Here is a 14,091-nt window from a genome sequence, read left to right as displayed (position 1 = left end):
ACCAAGCCTTGACCAGGTCACCGTCTATAAACATCGTCTGAATCTGGTTATCAACTGCAAACACTGCCCTGATTAAACAATGAACTAAAAGCCAAAAGACTGGGATGAAAAAGTATAAAAGGCTTGTAAGCTGCAGAGTGAAGCAGCAGCCTCCACTGTCTTGTCTCTGACTAGCTTGGGACTCTGTTCCATATCCCGGGCTATTGAATAAATCTGGGTTCCTCCTGCAGACAAAGGCTCCTGGGTCTCCTTTTACTAAGTATGGAAGGTATGGAAGACTTGGGCGGTTCCCTTGCCGCCGAGACCCAGAAAGTGGGTTTAACCGGTTCTTCAAATGGCGCCTGAACAGGGACTCCATGAGCATGAAGGGCAGGCCCGGTGGATGTGAGTGGGTGCACGGAGACTCCGACGGAGGTACCGTACCCGAGGGATTCTTGCATTCCGGTAAGCCAAACGACTCGCCCGCTGTTCCTCCCCACCCGGTCTGGGCCACTTGACCGCGTTCTCGCTGGAGTCCCCTAGCAAATAAGTTCTGGAGCAGGACACAGCCCTACGTCTGCAGAAGAAAACTACCCCTGTAAGGTTAGGGTGGACTGATCACCCACCAAGTCTGTATGATTCTGTTATTGACTTTCGCAAAAGCCAAGCTATTATTGACTTTTGCCAAAGCCAAGCAAGCGAGGTGCATTTTAAAAACCCGCTGGTGTCTGTTCTGTATGATTCTGCTGTTATTGACTTTTGCAAAAGCCAAGCAAGCGAGGTGAGTTTTAAAACCTGCCGGTGTCTGTTATCAGTTTTTAAGCATGCCAGTCAGTAGTAAGTTCAAGAGATTATGTTGTTGTATGTGTACATAGGACTCCCAGCGGGAGGTGGCTTGTACGCTTCCTCCAGAAAGGACCCCTGGCCATACGATGTATGTTAAACATCGCCCTTCTCTGTGTGAAAAAACAAGGACCCCCTGGTGCTAATAGCGATCCTGGGTCAGGGTAAGGAATATGTGTAAACAAAGTTGCCCAGGCATGCACATTAGTTACTAGTATAAGCTTCGTATCTACAAACAATATAATACAACTGCTTTCAAGTAACCCACAAAGTGGACGAAATAGAAACACACGGCAGCCTTTTTTAGGCAATCGTGGGGCCAAACGGGGACGACAACGAGTACGGTTCCAACCACAATCCCGAGGCCACTACCAGACACACCCACATCCTCCCGAACATCAGAATTACCTAGAAACACGCAACAAACAATACCAAAAACAATGGATTTAATACCTATCTTTAATCTTTCAAATTATAATTTGAAAATGTCAGACACATCCTTATTGACCAAAGGACTAACATTTGTCCCTCACGCTAATGTTGATATTTTTGAACTTCACCAAGATTTACATGCCTTTTTCAGAAAGATCCGATTGAAAAAGTTTTTCCAGGACAAACCAGACACAAATCAAGACGCTGAAAGTAACAATATCGTGGCCTTACCTTCCACTTTTACTCCAACCTTAGACCCATTAGGACCGGAAATGGCAATTTTTGAGAAGGTGGTCATAACAAAACTCGAACAAGCTCTAAAATACATACCCAAACCAAAGTATAATATCTCTAAGGATGAGCACAACTCCCTAAATAATTTGAAAAACAACAAATCTGTCACAATTAAGAGTAGTGACAAGGGTGGGGGCATCGTCCTCATAGACTCAAGCAAATATGAAAATAACATGCTAAACATGCTGAATGATCCCGTATTTTATAAAAAAAAGTCACAAGTAACCCCACAAATAGAGTCATCAGTAAAATTCAACAAATTACCACAACAGCCCTAGAGAACAAAATAATAAACAAAAAGGAATATGATTTCCTGAACAAATCACAAAATAAGATAGCATGCATCTATGGGGTGCCCAAGATGCACAAAAACCAACTAGACCCACCTTATCAGCCCATTGTTTCCACCATTGGCACACCTACTGAGGCCGTTTCTAAGTACCTAGATAATATCTTGAGACCTTACATATCACTGTCCCCCTCATATATAAAAGACACTGGAGCCATTATTACAAAAGTAGAGCATCTACCCTTCAACAGCGACAATGATCTCATGGTCACGCTTGATGTTGAAGCTTTATACAGCAACATCCCCCAGACTGGAGCAGTGGAGGCCACTATGTGGTTCATAGATCTACATAACATACCTTGCAATAAACCATTCATTCTGGAATGTCTGACTCTGGTACTAAAGGAAAATGTTTTCCAATTTGGGGACCATATGTACCAGCAAACTAAGGGCGTGAGCATGGGGAAGGCCATGGCACCGTCCATAGCGAATATATATATATGGCCCTTTTCGAGGCTCACCATATATACAACGAAATGGCCCCATTCTTTGAGTCTGTTTCCCACTGGTACCGGTTCATAGATGATATTTTTTTCATCTGGACCAGTGGGGAACAGACCTTACATGAATTCTTGGAGTGGATTAACATGGCAGATAGGAACCTATGTTTCACTGCACATGTCCACGCAACACAGGTAGAATTCTTGGATGTGTACATTAGAAGCCAATCGAACAGATTAGAGGTGGCCCTTTTCACTAAGCCCACCGCGAGGAACACTCTCCTCCACTTCTCTAGCTACCACCCCAGAAGTCAAAAGGATGGCATTCCCTTCTCCCAGTTCCTGCGCGTCAGGAGGAACTGTACCAACATCAAAGACTACGATCATCAATCGAACACAATGAAGCAAAAATTCATTGATAGGGGATACCCACGCCGCCTTGTGCGAGAAGCATACAAGAGGGCTCGGTTTTACGACCGAGACAGTCTCCTTAACTCGAACAAACCCACTCAGGAACCTAAATTGGTGTGTATTACCAAACACTCCACACTAAATGCTATGATCAGGCAAACGATTAATGCGAATTGGCATCTATTAAATACAGATGCATCAAAACCCAAACTTGCCAAACCAATGTATGCGCACCGACGAAATAAAAACTTAAAAGACCTAGTTGTTAGATCACGTTTTGTCAGTACCATCGCAAGAAATCCTTTTATACAGAAATCAATCACAGGCTCGGATGCCTACAAAGGCACCTCCAGATGTGGCACATGCCAATCATGTGATGGCATAATTCCAGGAGATACCCTCATACATAACAACTTTAAGATAACAGCCAGAGAACTCTGGACATGCAAGTCTAGTAATGTCGTTTATCTGATCTTATGTCCCTGCAATAAGGGCTACGTAGGTTTAACTGGGCGCATGATAAAAACCCGTCTGACAGAACATAAATCAGCCATCAAGACCCATAAATTAACATCTCCGTTAGTGACTCATTTCCTTGAACATCGCCATGCCCCAACTGATATTAGGTGGCGCATCTTGGAAAAAATCCACACACCAAATACCAACGGTGGTGAAAAAATAAGGAAAAAGAGAGAAGTTTACTGGATTTTTTCTCTTAAAACATTCACCCACGGTTTAAACAACGACCTACCATGGATCAATGCCATTCTGTAATATAAATATAAACCGGGAATAAACTGATAATATAACTCCACAATTCCTTTGTATAAATCTGCTTAAATAAATCAGTAAAGGAGGCAATGCCACATATGCGTGACTCATATGTGGCATTGTGGAAATCGAATACAGAAAGCGCACATTAGGGCACATTAGGACATTGAACTGCGAAACCGAGTAAATGTAGGCTTAGGGGAAACATCAGTCAGCTCTATATTAGCTATATATGCGGTATTAATACTGTTTCCCTTTAAGAAACACCCTTCAAACGGAGCCAATAGGGAGATCCCTTACATAAAAGCCGGGCCATCGTCCGATTCCAACCCCTTTACTAAACTAACGAAGACGTCGCACACAGTCCACGCTGAAGGAAGCCTTGTTTGCCGGTAAGAACCTAGATAGACACCAAACTAGCACCATTAGAAAGGGAAAACAAACTTAAAATATGGGATATGTAATCCCCTCCTTTTCCCCGTTTCCTCCAACACAGATGCACGATCACTGTTGGGTGCTTCTTTGAATATCTACACGCTGTACTCATTTTACACAGCGAACTGAGTTGCCATACTCTTTAGGTAAGATCTATTGAAATCCTTATTAAACATGGGATTATAGGGAAATACACATATTATTAATAGCCATTCTTCTGACTACAGGCAGCCTTCGTATGCAGTTTATTGTGAGGATCCGGTGTAACTACATCTCCCAGAACACCTTCCGCCTGTAATCTTCTGTGAGCTGAGATCCTACCAAGCAATACTGCTTAGAAAGCGCCACACCATGACTGCTTTCTAACACCAACACCAAGGTAACACATACCACCCTAGTCATTAACTATGCTCTCATTATTCAGAGTAATAATAGTCAACTTATATTAACAACACGACACACATTGTTTTGATTTCTAGGTATCGGCTATCCTTCCTACTTGCGCGCTGCATGTCCCTCCGCCAGCACAGAACTCAATCGCTACAATCTTTAATCTGTCAGAGAAACCACTAACATATTCACTACCATCATACAGAAAGCGCCTTAGTGCGAGTGCTTCTCACGATCCAAATCAAGGTAATTAATACCGTGGTTCAGAAGTGTGCCCTTGCTACTTAGATCAAGAAAGGCTAGTTTAAACCTGTATCATGACACATGATGTTTATACTTTTAGGCATCCACTACCCCTCCATCTTGTGTACCGTGCGTTCTCCTTGTTTGATAACAGCATCATCGTTGAAACCACTAATTATCAGGTGAGACATAGGAAAATAATATGCGGCAAACGCCATCATTGCAGCGCGATGGTTTAATACAAATAGACACGTACCATCTAGCATAAAGCAGAACATAAGGTGGCTCTCAGTGCCTGATTTTTCCTCCCCCTGGCAACAGTAAACTTTGTAAAATATAATAAATAAACCCATATAGCCGAATAAACTATTACAGGATCAAGATGTAACAGTGTCCCAACGAACAAATTCCATTGCTGTCCCAGCACAACACTTAGACTACTATACAGCACCGGATATGTTAGGGTCATCCTTGTTTGAAAATCAATGACCTTTATCTCTGAGCCTCCAATGCCACACCAGAATGAATCCACCTACTCATGTGAAATTCTATATAAGAAATGCTATTTATGAAAAGTAAGAAACAATGACCAACACTGTATTAAATAATATATTATCTTTGTAATGAGCCAAGAGACATCTGTGATATATGACAAACATGTGGTATATATGTATATATGATCATCATTTTTCTGTTCTGAGCACAAATAATAGACTATAAGCGGTACATCATAAATGAATGTATAACCTACTAGCGTTATCTAAATAAGCAAATGAATAGTCAACTAAATACACTGCCTCATTTTTTTTTTAACAAATGATATATAGTAAAATTATGTCTATAAATGTTATTTCACAGCCTACTGATGGTACGGTCCTGAAGAAGACACAGCTCACGTGTCGAAACGCGTCGACAGGAAACCATCTGCTTGTATATGTAATTTTAAAGTGTTTAATCATGTATACCAATGTAACATTGCAATGAATATTTTTATCAAATGATTTTTTATGAAAAACATCAAAGTATTAAAACCTAGTTTGTACTTGAAAGCAGTTGTATTATATTGTGCATGCCTGGGCAACTTTATAAACATGGCCCTTCTGCCATAATGTTTTCCTCATTCTGGGTGAAATATACAAAACAAAGTAATGCAGAATTACAGTGGCCACTTTATGGCTCCTTTAATTCCCAAGTTCTCTCCAACTTAGAGGAACAATTAATGAATAGAAAAACGCATCCGTCTGTTTGAATCTGTCCGATTTTGGAGGAAAGAGATAGAGGAGAGAGCTAGAAAGCAGAAGGCTCAAAAAAGAAAACATGAACGTATGTCAATGGCCGACCACGCCAGAGAACATTTCCAAAATCAAATGACAAAGTCAGTAGAAATAGCCGATACGGAACATGGGGCCCGGGTACAAAAATGTTATCCAGCTCGTGAGGAGAAAGGAAAGGGCCATATGGAAGGGGGAGAAGAAGGTGATTCTTTGCTTGATACCATGCTAGAAAACCCTCCTGCATATACCCCAATGTACCCTGCCCTGACGCCTCACACCCCGCATGTCCCGCCGCCACAGCCCACCCCTGCCCCTCTTACTGTTCTCCCTGTCACACCAACCCTCCCGATTTTTCCTGTGACACAGACCACGCCCGCTAACCCTGTCCTCGCTGAGGGAATGACAACTAGTCTACATCCACTGGGGGGGGGGCGTGGCTAGCAGCCGATGAGGACGGTCGCAGCCTAACGAGGCTCCCGACCCTCTGCCCGTAAATCCGCCTAATATCCTGCTTGTGCCCCGGGATCCCCGCGCACTTCGGGTAGATCCCGGGTACTGCCGCTGAAGCCTGCTCCGGTGCGAGCTACACGCCTAGAAATTGCTCGCAAGGGCGGCAGAACACTGCGAGGGACGGGGCTACTGGCTCCCAAGATGGCGGCACCCAGTCTCCCTAGCTAAGGAAAGCTGCGACTCCCTACGGGCTTCCCAACAGCGCCCGCCCGTGCAGCGGGGACTACCGACCCGGAGCGCCGTGCCCTGGAACGCCCCGGCGGGCGACCGTCCCCAGCCGACACCACATCCTGACCGGAGCTTCGTCGCCGGGAATCCGGCGGGGCCCCGCCCCCTCCGGGACGGTCCTAAACTTTCTCCCCGGCTTTGAGGCCTGCGCCCTGGACAGAGGCCTGCCCCCTACCCTGAGCTACTGGAGTCGGCGCTGCTGCCCGTGGTTCCCCAGTCGGGCTCAGGGCGGCGGGCGCTGGCTGGCCCCCTGGACCCTGACCGACTGATTGGCGGCAACCGGCCACTGAGGAGAACGGGGCCTGCCGACCGCGCGACGGGGTCTCCCAGACGGAGGTGAGCCACAAGACCCCGGGGGTCCCTCCCCGGCACTGCGGGCACCGGCGCTGCGACCTGTGCCCTGGGACAACTTGGAGGGTGCCCACCTCGACCTCCGGAGAGCCCCGAGCGGCACCCCGCCACTTGAGCATCGGCGGGGCCCCGCCTCTCAGGGGCAGACTCCGACTTCACTCCCCGGCGCTATGGCCTGCACCCGTGGCGGGGACCCTCCCCCTCCTCCAGACTCCCGGAGCCTGTCTTGTCGTGTGGGGCACCCCCCTTGGAGTTTCTGGTGATGCGAGCTGGCCGCCCCTGGTGCCCAGCTGGCAGCTTAGCAGTGTGAGAACAGGGGTGTGGGGCGCTCCGTCGCTGCGGAGCTGGCCCGGACTTGCTTACGACCCCGCTCCGGGGCGCTTCGGTCCACGACTTGCGGGGGGCCGCTGGCCCCTGCCTCACGGGTGGCTTGGAGTTGGGGGCCTTCTCCCAGGGCGCTGAACGTCGCCTGGCACCGCGGCCCCTCCCGTGGCTGAGCCCCGCCGCCCGCAGGTGACCCCTCCCGCCGAGGCCACTGGCGCAACGACCATCAGCGGAGCCCCCTGAAGGAACGGCTGGATGGCCCTATCCCTCCTGACGGCTCACAGCGGTGCTCTCACCTGGCCCACCACCTTCCTGCCTGAGGACGCCCGCAGAGGGGACTGACCGAGGGGGCGCCTGGGGTACACGCCACCACCGAGGTTTGCGAGAGGGGATTCTGCTGACCCCATCGCGGAGATCGCGGACCACGGGAGGTGTGGACGGCGAACACGCCAGACGACCCGAACCCCCAGTGCGTTGGGACGACGGACAGCGGAGCAGAATGGGCAAGACAACGAGAGGCGCGAGGACGGAGGGGACTCCCCCCTCGGAGGAGTCCGAAGGCCCCGTGCACCCGACGACGGATCTCCAACTAATGCAGGACAGAATACTGGACGCTATTGCTGCAACGAAAGAATCGCTGCACAGCGACATCGCTCAGGTATCGGTGGGCCTGGGGCTACCGCGGGCCGACCATGTCAAGTTGGCAGACAGAGTTAAGATTGTGGAGACCACCCTACGGGATGTCGCGCCATCGCAGAACTCGATGGAGGGGAAGCTCACGGAGGCGCTGGACCGGATCAGCGCCCTGGAGCGGCGAGCCGAGGATGCCGAAAACCGCTGCCGCCGGAACAACGTGCGCCTCGTGGGCCTGCCGGAAAAAACGGAAGGGACGGACATGGTGGGATATCTCGATGGCTGGTTGCGTTCTGTGGTGGCCCCAGAGGGACTCTCCCCCTTCTTCACTCTGGAAAGAGCGCACAGAGTGCCGGCGAGGCCCCCGAACATAAATCAGCCATCAAGACCCATAAATTAACATCTCCGTTAGTGACTCATTTCCTTGAACATCGCCATGCCCCAACTGATATTAGGTGGCGCATCTTGGAAAAAATCCACACACCAAATACCAACGGTGGTGAAAAAATAAGGAAAAAGAGAGAAGTTTACTGGATTTTTTCTCTTAAAACATTCACCCACGGTTTAAACAACGACCTGCCATGGATCAATGCCATTCTGTAATATAAATATAAACCGGGAATAAACTGATAATATAACTCCACAATTCCTTTGTATAAATCTGCTTAAATAAATCAGTAAAGGAGGCAATGCCACATATGCGTGACTCATATGTGGCATTGTGGAAATCGAATACAGAAAGCGCACATTAGGGCACATTAGGACACTGAACTGCGAAACCGAGTAAATGTAGGCTTAGGGGAAACATCAGTCAGCTCTATATTAGCTATATATGCGGTATTAATACTGTTTCCCTTTAAGAAACACCCTTCAAACGGAGCCAATAGGGAGATCCCTTACATAAAAGCCGGGCCATCGTCCGATTCCAACCCCTTTACTAAACTAACGAAGACGTCGCACACAGTCCACGCTGGAGGAAGCCTTGTTTGCCGGTAAGAACCTAGATAGACACCAAACTAGCACCATTAGAAAGGGAAAACAAACTTAAAATATGGGATATGTAATCCCCTCCTTTTCCCCGTTTCCTCCAACACAGATGCACGATCACTGTTGGGTGCTTCTTTGAATATCTACACGCTGTACTCATTTTACACAGCGAACTGAGCTGCCATACTCTTTAGGTAAGATCCATTGAAATCCTTATTAAACATGGGATTATAGGGAAATACACATATTATTAATAGCCATTCTTCTGACTACAGGCAGCCTTCGTATGCAGTTTATTGTGAGGATCCGGTGTAACTACATCTCCCAGAACACCTTCCGCCTGTAATCTTCTGTGAGCTGAGATCCTACCAAGCAATACTGCTTAGAAAGCGCCACACCATGACTGCTTTCTAACACCAACACCAAGGTAACACATACCACCCTAGTCATTAACTATGCTCTCATTATTCAGAGTAATAGTCAACTTATATTAACAACACGACACACATTGTTTTGATTTCTAGGTATCGGCTATCCTTCCTACTTGCGCGCTGCATGTCCCTCCGCCAGCACAGAACTCAATCGCTACAATCTTTAATCTGTCAGAGAAACCACTAACATATTCACTACCATCATACAGAAAGCACCTTAGTGCGAGTGCTTCTCACGATCCAAATCAAGGTAATTAATACCGTGGTTCAGAAGTGTGCCCTTGCTACTTAGATCAAGAAAGGCTAGTTTAAACCTGTATCATGACACATGATGTTTATACTTTTAGGCATCCACTACCCCTCCATCTTGTGTACCGTGCGTTCTCCTTGTTTGATAACAGCATCATCGTTGAAACCACTAATTATCAGGTGAGACATAGGAAAATAATATGCGGCAAACGCCATCATTGCAGCGCGATGGTTTAATACAAATAGACACGTACCATCTAGCATAAAGCAGAACATAAGGTGGCTCTCAGTGCCTGATTTTTCCTCCCCCTGGCAACAGTAAACTTTGTAAAATATAATAAATAAACCCATATAGCCGAATAAACTATTACAGGATCAAGATGTAACAGTGTCCCAACGAACAAATTCCATTGCTGTCCCAGCACAACACTTAGACTACTATACAGCACCGGATATGTTAGGGTCATCCTTGTTTGAAAATCAATGACCTTTATCTCTGAGCCTCCAATGCCACACCAGAATGAATCCACCTACTCATGTGAAATTCTATATAAGAAATGCTATTTATGAAAAGTAAGAAACAATGACCAACACTGTATTAAATAATATATTATCTTTGTAATGAGCCAAGAGACATCTGTGATATATGACAAACATGTGGTATATATGTATATATGATCATCATTTTTCTGTTCTGAGCACAAATAATAGACTATAAGCGGTACATCATAAATGAATGTATAACCTACTAGCGTTATCTAAATAAGCAAATGAATAGTCAACTCTGGAAAGAGCGCACAGAGTGCCGGCGAGGCCCCCGAAACCGGGCCTTCCACCTCGCCCAGTGATCATAAAGCTCCTGCACTACAAAGATCGAGACTGGCTGCTGCAGCGCGCCAGAGACGCTGGCCCGTTCCAGGTGGACAACAGTAAGGTGACCCTGTTTCCGGACTATACATTTGAAACCCAAAAACAGCGAGCCTCGTTCCTCTCTATCAAGCGGGAGCTCCGTGCGGAAGGACTCCAATACTCGCTCTTGTTCCCAGCTAGGCTCCGAGTTGTAGTGGATGAGAACACGTTGTTTTTTCAGACATCAGATGCGGCCTGGACCTGGTGGGACACCTACAAAGCTGGCACGGACGGTGTTCGGCACGGGGAAGGAGAGGAACGCCAGGAACAATCTCTCAGACGATCGAGACGTCACCGGGGTCGAGCCCGAGGCCCTAAGAGACCAACGAATACTCAAACAGCTGACGAACGGAGAGCGGCATTGCAGGCGGTTAAAGAAGTTTCGGGGCCTGCACTGACCCACTCTGAGAGGGGCTCGGGCTCAGAGGGCCAGGGTGCGGGCTCGGACACTGAACTATCGGAGCTGGGTGGAGCCAAGGGACCGAGGGTCACGCCGCAGACATCAGGTGGAATCTTCGGGAGCTGACCCCTCGACAAGGTACCAGGTGGGGAGACTGGGGGCTACCGCCATTGCCGCGGCTGCTGCGAACTCTGGAGCAGGCGGCTGTGAGACTGAACTATTGCAATCTGTGATGTGTGTTACAGGGCGGAGGCCTGAGGGCAGTCCCCACAGGCGTTAGCGACTAGCGTACGCACCCCGAGGCCCATAAGGCCACCGTAGCTCGACTACGGAATAGTGGTTCTGTGAACCGTTGCTCACTAGTTTGGATGGGAGTGTCTCTATTGCAGAGGGGTCCTATTCTGGGGGAGGGGGGGCCTGGAGCGGTTGGGGGTTCTCTGGGCGTAGCTACTAGGGGTGGGTTGGGGAACGGGGCTGGGGTGGGAATGTGTGTGTCAGTGCATGTGGTCTGGGTGCCGGTTACTGGGCCTTCATCATTCACTGTATGGGATAATGGCTAATATGTGCCCGTTGAAATGTGTGACCTGGAATGTGCGGGGCCTAAATACAATGACGAAGAGACACAAAATTCACTCATACCTGATTCGTCGCGGAGTGCAGATTGCGTTCCTGCAGGAAACACATCTGACTAAGCAAGAGGGTGTTGCGCTTCAGCGTAGATGGAGGGGTCACTTATTCTACACTACCTACTCTGCATTCGCTAGGGGAGTACTGATTTGGATAAGGGCGGGCACCCCTCTACAGATCACTAGGCACACTGAGGACCCAGAGGGGAGATACGTGGCTGTGGAGGGCCTGCTCAGAGGCCGACTCATAGCGCTCTGCAACGTCTATGCGCCAAATGTAGATCAGGCTACTTATTTCACCAAACTCTCCAGGGTACTTGCCAGTTATATCTCAGGCCCAACTCTAATGGGTGGGGACTTCAATTCCGTTGCGGATGGTATTCTGGATAGATCGTACCCTCCGCTGCGCACCTCCCCGGTGTACCGATTAGCGAAATGTAGAAGCGAATGGCAAACTGCCTGGGCCCTATCGGACTGCTGGCGCACGCAGCATCCCACTGTGCGAGATTACTCATTCTACTCCAGCTTGCACGACCTGCATGTGCGTCTTGACTCCTTCCTGTGCTCCCCTGCAGTGCTCGCAGCAGTGCTCCGCACGGAGTATCTAGCGCGCACATTGTCGGATCATAACCCGCTCCTCCTGTCCCTGGACTGGATGACTGTGCCCCCAAAAATCCCGACGTGGCGGCTGCGCCCCGACACTCTGGATGATCCGCCCTTCCGTGCTGACCTGGAGGCGCGGATCGACCAGTACTTTGGGGACAACGGGGGCACCACCTCCTCCAGAGCAACGGAGTGGGATGCATTTAAGGTGGTGGTGCGGGGCCACTGTATTGGGAAGTATGCGGGTGCGTGCAGATCATTGATAGAGGACCTAGAGAAGGCTGAGAGCGCGCTGCGGGAGGCGGAGGTCAACCGCCCTAATCGCCCGGAACTGCAAGAGACGGTGTGTACGGCACGAGAGGCAGTGGCTGTGGAGGTGGAGTGCCTCCGCAGCTTTGATTACAGGACATACCTCGCGAAAACTCTCGCAGAGGGTGATAAAACTGGATCCCTCCTGGCCTGGCTAGCGAATCCCTGCAGGAACAGCCAATCGATCTTGGCCTTGCGGGGACCTGAAGGCCATGTCCATGCTACGCAACCTGCAATAGCGGACTGCTTTAGAGAGTACTATGAGAGGTTGTATAAATCTGGGTTGGGAGACAACTCAGACATGCTGGAAGCATTCCTGGCCGACTTACCGCTACCGCACCTAGAACGGGAGCAGGCTGAAGCGCTGGGGGGTCCCATCACACTGTCTGACGTACGCAGTGCAGTGAAGCGGATGGCGCGTAACAAGACACCGGGGATGGATGGGATCCCCATTGAGTTCTACGGGAAATATCTGGACCTCTTGGCCCCGAGACTACTACTAGTTTATAACGGGGCGAAAGAGGCAGGCCGACTCCCCCTGTCGATGAGCGAGGCCATAATGATCCCTCTTTTGAAACCACGAAGGGACAGCACTGATCCCGCTTCTTACAGGCCCCTAGCTATGCTAACGACTGATTACAAAATTCTAAGCACGGTGCTGGCTACCAGGCTGTTGTCCCATATGCAAGAACTGATCCACAAAGACCAATCGGGTTTCATACCCACGAGGAATACTTCACATAACATTCGTAGGCTGTTGCGGCTGGTGGATGCCCCGCCGCCGGAGGCGAGTTCCCCCCTCGTACTGGCTGTGGACATAGAAAGGCCTTTGATAGCCTGGAATGGAACTACTTGTGCGAAGTAATGCACCGATTTGGTCTGGGAGAGGGGTACATTCAATGGACTAGAGTGCTCTACTCCACTGCGAGGGCCAGGGTACGGATCGGACCGCTGGTGTCGGACCAATTCGAGGTGACTCGAGGAACCCGACAGGGATGCGCGTTATCTCCGCTACTATTTGCACTGGCGGTGGAACCGCTCGCGGCGGCGGCGCGAAGCGGGGAATACTACACGGGCCTGACCTTCAGAGGAGACCTCCACCACATCTCCTTGTATGCAGATGACCTCCTCCTCTTCCTGGACAATGCGGCAGAGGGTGCTGAGAAACTCTTGGAGTGCTTTGGCGATGTTTCGGGATTGAGGGTAAATTGGACGAAAACGTGCCTTTTCCCACTCCGGAAGAGGGCGGAATGCCCACCACTCCGTTCGCGCCTGCGATGGGAGCCCCGCTGCCTTAGCTATCTAGGAGTCCATATTTATCACGACCCGGCTGACCTCCTAGACGGCAATATTGGTCGGTGTATCCGTGCCCTGAAGGGTTGTATATCCTTCTGGGCCACTCTACCCCTATCGCTGGCCGGCCGAGTGGCGCTCCTGAAAATGATTGTCCTGCCGAGGCTGCTCTATTTTTTCCGGACCCTCCCCGTGTGGATACCGGGGTCGACCTTCAAACACCTGAAAACTATCTTGGTGTCTTTCCTTTGGGGCACGGGAAGGCGTAGGATTGCGCTGGCGACGCTAACCCGCCCTAGAGATGAGGGGGGACTAGCGGTCCCGGATTTCGAGTTATACTACTTAGCGGGACAGCTGCAGTGCTTTACGCAGGAGGT

The sequence above is a fragment of the Lissotriton helveticus genome, chromosome 5_1 (genome assembly GCF_964261635.1).
Source record: "Lissotriton helveticus chromosome 5_1, aLisHel1.1, whole genome shotgun sequence".
Taxonomy (NCBI): Eukaryota; Metazoa; Chordata; class Amphibia; order Caudata; family Salamandridae; genus Lissotriton; species Lissotriton helveticus.
This window is presented reverse-complemented; position numbering follows the sequence as displayed.